Genomic DNA, 8,790 nt, shown 5'->3' with positions numbered 1-8,790 from the left:
CCCGGAGGATGTGGCGGGGATAAAAGCCCCACCCAGGCCAGCCGGCTCCGCTCGGCAACTGGGGACGCTCGCAGCTCTCGGCGCCCGGCCCAGGTAAGCGGGGCGCGCCCCGCCCGCCCGCTATGGCCCCGGGCCGCTTGCTGGCGGGATACGGAGGGTCCAGGAAGAGAGTCCGGCCGGCCTCGCATGGGCAGAGGCCGCGGGCAGCGGGCAGTGGTCCTGTCCGGGGCTGGAGGCTGGAGAGACGGCCCGCACCCCGGGGTCTGCGGTAGGGAGGCAAGGTGTTCGGGGCAGGAGTAAGGGGCCACTCGCGCTCAGGCCTGGGTGCAGGACACGGGGCTGGGGGCCGGGCATTCCCCCGAAGTCCTGGCGGGAAAGCGGGTGCGGCGAGCGGAGGAGGCCCCGCATTCCAGGCGCGGCGGGCACTGGCGAGCTCAGGGCGTGGCTGGCCAGGGAGCTGCCAGTCCCGGGCAGAGCGCTGGCGCTGGGCAGGGTCCCATTGTCCTCCACGCTCAGCCACGGCTCTGCTGGGCTCTGGAAAGTAGCCCCCCCGTCTGTTCCAAGTTACTTTACTTGAAAGAAATGAGTATTTGCTGAACTTGAACCGACCCGCAGGAGGAAAACCGTGGGGAGGATGAGGGGCGGGCGTTTTGAGTAGCCAGCCCTCCTCCCCAACAAAACCCCCAGTTCGTGGTTCCCCTTTGTTCAGATTATCTTGTAGGATAGCAACTTCGGATTTCACTCTGTCTGGAATCTCTCACCGGGTTTCTGAACCCACTTTGATCAGGAAGGAAGCGTCCTTCCATGGCTTGTGGGAAGGGCTGTCCTGTTACTTGGGTGATGCGGCCCTGAGTCAGGGGCTGAGGGTGCAGAAAAGGGCGTGGCCGCCGGGGCCTCCCCGCGCTCCGCACTCGGCGCAGCAGGGCCCAGGGCCTGAGGACTCGGTGCCGTCACCTGCAGAGGCAGGATCTGTGCAAGTGCCTTGGTAAGGACGCTCCCACCTGACAGGGTTATCGAAGGTTGAAGAACACATATTCATTCAAAAATAAATACGTAAAGCACACCGAAAACACTTAGGTGGGATACAAATGCACAGTGTCATTTCTGTAGTAAGATCGGCATTTTAAAGCTGTGGGTGTTCTGTGTGTGAAAGACCGCTGGCGTCATGAGTGCACCGCGGTCCTTGCCAACAAACCCTCAGCGCTGGAGTCCTCCGGTCTGGGCCCCAGACTGCTGATGGATTCTGTGCACCCGTGTGCTAGAATCTGGAACTTGGATTGGAATGCAACCAGCACTTTCTCACTGAAACCATGTTCTGGAAGGTGCTTGGGTTCCCAGGCTAGCCCAGAAAACCCTTTTTAACAGGCGCTGTGTCTAAGTACTGCCTCATGGTGGGGTGTGGGTGGGCGTGGAGAGTTGGAAAGATGAGGAGAAAGAATAAATCACCGAAAGAATTTTCTGGAAGTTTTTGTAAGTTTAAGTCCTGGTTAAATTATTTTAATTAGAAATTTAAAAAATCCTGGCCTTTTGTAAGTTTGGTCCTGGTTAAATTATTTTAATTAGAAAATTATGTCTCTGCCCCCTCCACGTTCCCTTTCCCCTCCCTCCCACCTCCTTGACACACCCCAGTAGCCATCCAGGCTTGTCCACCTGTCGCACATTCCCTCCTCATTACAGAGTCCTCACAGCCAGCCAGAGACCAGCAAATTGAATCAATATTCATTAAGTTAGGAAAGGTCGGTGGTCCAAAAAATCTCCAGCATAAACAGATCTATAATTTACAGAATTTGAGGCTATGGAACCAAGAAGCAGTAATATTCAGGGAATGCGAAGAAGATTTTAGGTGTGATCAGGGCCAAAGAAGTGTCCTTTGCAGCCAAGGGTGTTAAGACATTCTTGCTTAGCAATTTCCTCCCTTCTTCCAAGTCCATTTATTATCTAAGCGTTTCAAGGTTCTCCAGAAGTGTCCATCACATTTGCAGTGGAAGGGTGTGGCCATCATGTACATTTTTTTTTTTTTTTAGTTGGAGGTCTATGATTTGGAGACTGCTTGGATTTTATGATTCCCTCACTGCCAAGTGGCCTGCTCTTGGTCAATGCCCAGGAAGTATTGCTGACTCACTGGCTTTGATTGAGAGCTCAGTCTTGGACTGGAGTCTCAGTCTTAGACTAGAGCCTTCAAATATAACATCCTACAACTTTGATCTATGAAATAATGATATTGATTGACACTAGGCTCACAGTGATGGCCATTAGTTTCCTGGCTAATTTCTGATTTAAGTAGTTTTCCTGGAAAGGTAGGTAGTCTTCTGTAATTGTTATTGATTTTGTGGGCTGTGGGCTCTGCCTGCACCCCTGGGCCTAGAACCTGGCTCTGATGTGTTGTCACAAGCTTTGTTCTCACTCGTTGCTTATATAGGGCTTGGGGCCTGGCTAGCCATTTTTCATTAAAGGAGGGTGGGTGTGTCACAAAAGGAGTCCCAGGCTCTAGTGTGCTGCTTTAAACATCCATTTACTCCATGAAATATTAATCACACACTATGTTCACCCACTGTTATAGGTATTCAGCCTATAAGGAGATACAACAGACCAAAAAAAATAAATAAATAAATAAATAAAAGGCCTCTCTTTGGCTCTTAAAAATAGCACAGAAAGAAAGAAGTGAGACAAAATAAGTGAATTGTATAGACATTAGTTGGATTTGTAGAGACATTAATTGTACAGACATTAATTAGATTTGTCGTCTGGCCCAGGCCGGAGTGCCATGGCACTAACATTGCTCACTGTAACCGCAAACCCCTGGGCTCAGGTGATCCTCCTACTTCAGTCTCCTTAGTAGCTTGGACAGGTGTGTGCCACCATGCCCAGCTAATTTTTCTATTTTTTATAGAAATGAGGTCTCATTATGTTGCTCAGGCTGGTGGTCTCAAAATTCTGGCCTCAAATGATCCTCCTGCCTTAGCCTCCCAAGAGTGCTAGGATTATAGGCAAGAGCTACTTCACCCGGACAGATTGGATTTTAAACTATATTTTCCCAAATTGATGTTATTTTCCACATGTAGCTGAGGTTTATTTCCTTTTTAATCCAACTGTTCCACAGACCCAAGCATTGTGTTTAGCCCATCTCAGGACAGTATTGTTTGAAGCTATAGGGTCTTAACCTGCTCTCCAGATTTGATTATAGGAATTAAGTAGAAATTGAATATTCTTCCTCTTTTTTTTTTTGGCACATGAGAATCCTCTTCTCATTTTCCCTGGTGCCACACCCTATTCTAGTTGTAGGTCACGCCAAAGGAAATTCCAGTCCTTTAAAAATATTCTTTCCACCCATTCACCGTCTGGTATATTTTTTCTTTTGCTATTGCCAGAGACAGTCCTCATCTACTTTGTTGAGGAGGCAGGTCAGCAGTAGGGTCAGGAGATGCCCGCACTTGTGCTTCTGGGTGTTTCTACTGAGATTACCACCAAATCTCCCTTCTGGGGTATGCCCTAAAGCGTTTAAATCATCCAAACTTAACCTTGTTAGAGCACAGGTCAGTGATACTCACGCAGTCTGAGTTCTAATCCCAGGCTTAGTGTCGAAAGCTCTGACTCTAGGGAGTGGCTGTGACCTGCAGTCATTTGTCCATGCCCTTTGTCTCCTTGCCACACCCAGCCTGCACACTCACAGCCCAGAGGAAGTCTGAGTCCCAAGGCCTCTTGGACATCCTCCTTGCCTGCTTTCATACCTAAAGGAGAGATAGATTACACTCCCATTGCCCTGTGCATGAAGCTAGGACCCAGGCAGACCCGAAGGCACCCAGGTGGGGGTCAGGGGCTACCTACATATAGTAAGAAAGGCTGCCCGCGGAGTGATCTGCCCAACTTTGCACAGATTTGCAAGGGCTGGGAATTTAAACCTCCAGCTCTGAATGGATGGATCTGGAACTGTATTTGGAACGTTCAGTCTGAAGTAGAGAAAGAAAATTGAGGGAAGAGAGTGTGTCGGAAAAGAAGAAAGAAAAGACCTTCCAAAATGGGAAGGCCGGGGTGTGTAGCCATCCTGAGCTGGGATTGGAAGCCTGTTGTGTGCTGGGTGCTGTGTGGCAGCGGGGACTAGTAGGGCAGAGACCTGTAGGGGATAGTGTGAAGACGGCCTTTATACACTCTCTCCGCGTTCCACGGCCACACAGCAGTGGGTGGTGCACAGGGCAGGGAGGGCTGTGCTGTACCCGAAAGCTTCATTATGCTGATCAAGATAGAGGTTCCCGGTAGAGGGAACTTGAAAAGGTAGTGGACAGTGCTGAGTGCGTTTGGAGGAGGTAACAGCATAGTCTGACTTCGAGGAAGGGGGTGTGTGTGTGTGCGCGCACCTGTGTTTGTGCTTGTGTGTGTAGAAGGAGTCTAAGGAAAGGTAGGTAGGCGGAGTATGGACAATCTGGACTGCTGAACCTAGACTTTTTTCTGTAGGCAGCTGGGCCCTGTTGAAAGAACAGTACGCGGGCCATAAAGTCCTGAAATTGAGCTATAGAGGTGAAGGCCTGGATTTCCCAGCACTGAAAGTGCTTCATGCCAGGTGACATCACCCTTCCTGAGGGTCTCCTCCCGCCCACTCCAGCCCCACACTGGGAGACAGGGCAGAGAGGCTATGAGAGCACAAAGCTGCAAACAAATATTGACTCAGCTCAGGCAGCAGAAGGGACAAGATGGAGCGAATGCTCTTGTCTCTCCAGCTCAGTTTGATCAGGCCACTGGGCTGAATTCCAGGAATTCTGGGGTATGGCTCGGCCCTGTGACTCAGGCATTAATCAAGACCATAAAACCAAGGGGGGAAAGTATGTGCTTTCAAGAAGATTCTGTTGAATAAAGATGCTCTGAGGGAGGGGGTGGGGAGTGGAGTACAGAGGGGACTCCCCGCGCCCCCAAAAATCTGTGCATTTTTTAAAATTAAAAATTCCAGGGTAGCCTGTAAACGAGTGCCCAGGACAGTGCACAGTGAGGGCTGCGGTGGGGAAACCCACGCCTCCATACTCCTACTCACACTCCATTTTGCTTTAAAATCTTCATTTGAATCATCCAGTCCCTGATTGATTCATCATGGTTGCTAGGGATCTGTTTTGTGGCGACACATCAACACTCCACGTTTAAACCATAAAGTAGGTTTGGCAGAGAGCTGCTGATTGACTCATTTGGATGGGCAGGCGGAGGCTGTTGCCGCTTGGGTTTGTTTGTTTGTTTGTTCATTGGAATAGTATTTGGGCTTTCTGTAGCTGCTTCTTTTAAATTTAGTTCAGTGGAACTGGTTTCTACTGTTCGCAGTGTTGACTTTTAGGTTTGCTTTTGTTTGTTCGTCCTAACCTTCCTGCAAACTTTAGTTTTCTTTTTGGAGGGGAAGTTAAAACTGCTTCATTGCCCTTTCTTTTATGGTCATTATGCTTTCGAAGTGAAACAACAAAATACAATAAAGTGTGTAGGGTTTTTAAAAAAGGACCACCCTCTCTAGGGCATTTGCAAAACAACTACAAAAAAATAAAAACAGAAAAAAGAAAGAAAATAACAAGAAATGGAAGTAGTTTTTTTTTTTTTTTAAATCAAACCCTTAAATTATCTTTTAGATAGTCCTCTGTTAAATATAAATGACTTTTTTTTTTCAAAAACTACATAGATTTCATTAATGTCAAGCTTTGTACTAAGCTTTTCTAGTCAGGCAGTCAGCGGTTTTATTTATCAATCTTTTCAAGGCAGAAGAAACTGGTTCCCTTCATTAGGGTGGAGCCAAGTTATCTATTTTCCCACCCCAGTGATGAATAATTTCAAACCAGTTTGAGGTGGGTGTGGCACTTTCAGTAAGTCTCCCGGTCCCTCTCTAGTTTATTTTCTTAAACAGAAAAGCTTTCCCTTGATAGAGGGTCACTTAAAAGGTGTGTCTCATGGCCCATCCCTCCCTGGGAACGGAAGGTTCTGGTATGCAGAGGTGCTCATCTACAGATTGAATTTGCTGATTTTTTTTTTTTCTTATTTGCAAGTTGAAACCAGTTGGCCAACTGGGTGAGGTTGAAGTGTTGGAAAGAGTGATTTGGACTGCCCTTTGCATGTTCCGTAGAGAAATCTGCCAGAAAAGAACTGGTGGTTCCGCTCCTAATGCATTTAGGTTTTTATACTAAGGTGAGGAGGTAGTAGAGGTAGAATTGTCTTGTATGGCCGGTAGACTTCATTTTTTATTCTCATACAAAACAATGGGTACACTAAAGTCAGAGTGATTGCTTTCGATGAGGAAAGTTGCCTCCAGGGCAAATGTTTTGGCAAACAGGTAAGTAAAAGTATAGGGTCCAAATCACTTTGGTTCTGGGGTTCTCCAGTTTTTCCACGGGCAAGCTGAACTTGCCACCTTTCAAAAACGTATTTTTCGGCTCCTCATGGAACACCACCTTGGCCTGGTTCTCAAACCTGTCCTCGTCTTCTCCCACCACCTTGGGCTATTCCTCCCCTTCCAGGCCTCCCTTTGTTTCTTGCCTGGAACCTCTGGTGATGACGCACCTCCTCAGCCCAAGCAGTCAGTATCTCACCGATAAGCCCTGAAGCTGATCTCCCTGGTATTACTTTGATCTTTCTCTCCAGGTCCTAATCTCTTGGAATGAAGAACCGTTGAGGTGAGGTTGAAAGGGCAATGGCGTAGGAGTCAGGGGATCTGGGTTCTTGCTTTGCCTCAGCTACTCAGTCCCGGGGCCAGGCTCTCAGGTCTCTTACGGAGACATGAGGGGAAGAGAGCGCAAAGGTCCTGCATCGTGAGAGTGTGAGTTTCATATTCTTATATGTGTCTTTTATAGACCTGAATGTAGTTTAGGCCTGGACTGTGCTTCTTATGGATTTGTTGAATACTGCCAGTGTTTGTACCTCACAGTAACACTGCCAAGTCTGTCTTTTTTGCTTTCAAGGGTAGCAACAGACTGACACATTATTCTCATTAGTCAAATGTACTATATTAAGCTATTGTTTTAACAAACATTATGACTCTTTCTTCTAGTGACTAATCAGTCATATGCAAAATGACTTTGAATCGCCAAGGGATTTGATGGAGGAAATAAACAATGGCCATACTTTTTTTCTAAGGTGAAAATATATTTGCCATTGAACTCACATGAAATAGGAAATACATAGCCAGGCTCCGCGGCTCATGCCTGTAATCCTAACACTTTGGGAGGCCAAGGCAGGAGGATTACTTGAGGCCAGGAATTGGAGACAAGCCTGAGCAACATAGCAAGATCCCGTCTCTATAAAAATGTACTAAAATTAACCAGGTGTGGTGGCCGGTGCCTATAGTCCCTGCTACTTTGGAGACTGAGGCAGGAGGATCACTTGAGCTTAGGAAATTTTTTTTTTTTTGCTTGGGGCTGGGTTTGAACCCACCACTTTTGGTATATGGGGCCCGTGTCTTACTCCTTTGAGCCACAGGTGCCGCTCTTGAGCTTAGGAATTTGAGGCTGCAGTGAGCTATGATCATGCCCATTGCCCTCACATGTCTGGGCAATAAGGTGAGACCCTGTCTTTAATGAAAAAAGGAAGGAAGGAATAGAAAATATTTATGTGGCTACGAAAGGTATTCCATGGGTTAAGGGCAGCCTTCATGGATGTTGCTTTGTGGTAATTATGACCTTGTGGTTATCATGAAATTTTTGCTTCTTCTGCAGAATGATTATAAGTGATATAAATATTACTTATACGAAGTAGCAACTCATTCTTTTCATGTTTATTTAGCACCTAGGGTATGCAAAGATACTCTTAATTAAATGCCCCAGGGACCCTGGGACTCTGTAGGGAAGACAGGTAAACCACATGCCCGGCTGTTTTGCATTGCACTTCGGAATTCCAATACTGGGCACATGGGGAGCAGGCTCAGGACCTTCTGGTTTTGCTGAATGGATGAATGGAATAGTCTCAGAAGGTGCTCTGGGTGAAGGCGGGGAGGGAAGGAGTTCTGTGACATGGGGGCTGTGGTGACCCTATTGGAGCAGACGTCAAAAGTAGTGGTGACATGAGGCATGGGCAGGCTCCAGAAAGCCAAGAAAGTGAGAGGAAGATGATGTGGGAGGAGACAGGAACCAAGGGGAGAGGTAAGTAATAGTCCGGCCCCACTCTCCTTTTGCATGAGGTAGGTAGAAAGAGCTGAGGCTGAAGTCTGAAGCTAATCTTTGCAGGCTGGGCTCTGCTGGGGTCAGAGAAAGCCGCGAAGGATTGATTTTGAACTACTGGCAAGATCAAGTAGAGATTTAGTTGATAATAGCACGCAGGACTGATCTGATGCAGTAGTGGCACAAGTGTGAATCGTGAACTAGAAAGGACACTCTGTAGGGCTTTAAAAAGTCCCTGTCATTTGCCTCCTCACAGTGTTGTGACTTTGGGATAAGAATTAACATAAACTAAGTGTGTAAAGTAGCCTATCAGGCTGTCTTTGATCTGTGCAGGAGTGGGGAGTCCTCTGTGGGACACAGCTGGGAAGCTGTGTACAAAGCCAGCGCTCAGAGGTTGAGACAACACAGTGAAAACTTACTGGGCTTCCAGTCAAGACGTCTTAAACATCAGAACCAGTGTGTGAGCTCGGTGCCTGTGGCTCAAGTGGCAAAGGCGCCAGCCACATACACCTAAGGTGGTGGGTTCGAATCCAGCGCAGGCCCACCAAACAACAATGACAGCTGCAACCAAAAAATAGCTGGGCATTGTGGCGGGCACCTGTAGTCCCAGCTACTTGGGAGGCTGAGGCAGGAGACTTGTTTGAGCCCAGGAGTGGGAGGTTGCTGTGAGCTGTGATGCCAC

At 47.7% G+C, this 8,790-nt stretch overlaps 1 protein-coding gene across 1 annotated transcript in view; it reads left to right on the top strand.

Moving 5' to 3' along the window:
* The first annotated feature begins 3 nt into the window (after nucleotides 1-3).
* The window catches only part of ANXA2 (annexin A2), a 46,469-nt gene continuing 37,682 nt past the window's right edge, over nucleotides 4-8,790 (top strand). Inside the window, exon 1 of the mRNA XM_003784395.2 lies at nucleotides 4-93. The gene's annotated coding sequence lies outside the window, so the exon portion shown is untranslated. The remainder of the gene's footprint in view (nucleotides 94-8,790) is intronic.

Source organism: Otolemur garnettii, unplaced genomic scaffold (assembly GCF_000181295.1).
Source record: "Otolemur garnettii isolate 467f Iridium unplaced genomic scaffold, OtoGar3 scaffold00011, whole genome shotgun sequence".
Taxonomy (NCBI): Eukaryota; Metazoa; Chordata; class Mammalia; order Primates; family Galagidae; genus Otolemur; species Otolemur garnettii.
This window is presented reverse-complemented; position numbering and strand designations above follow the sequence as displayed.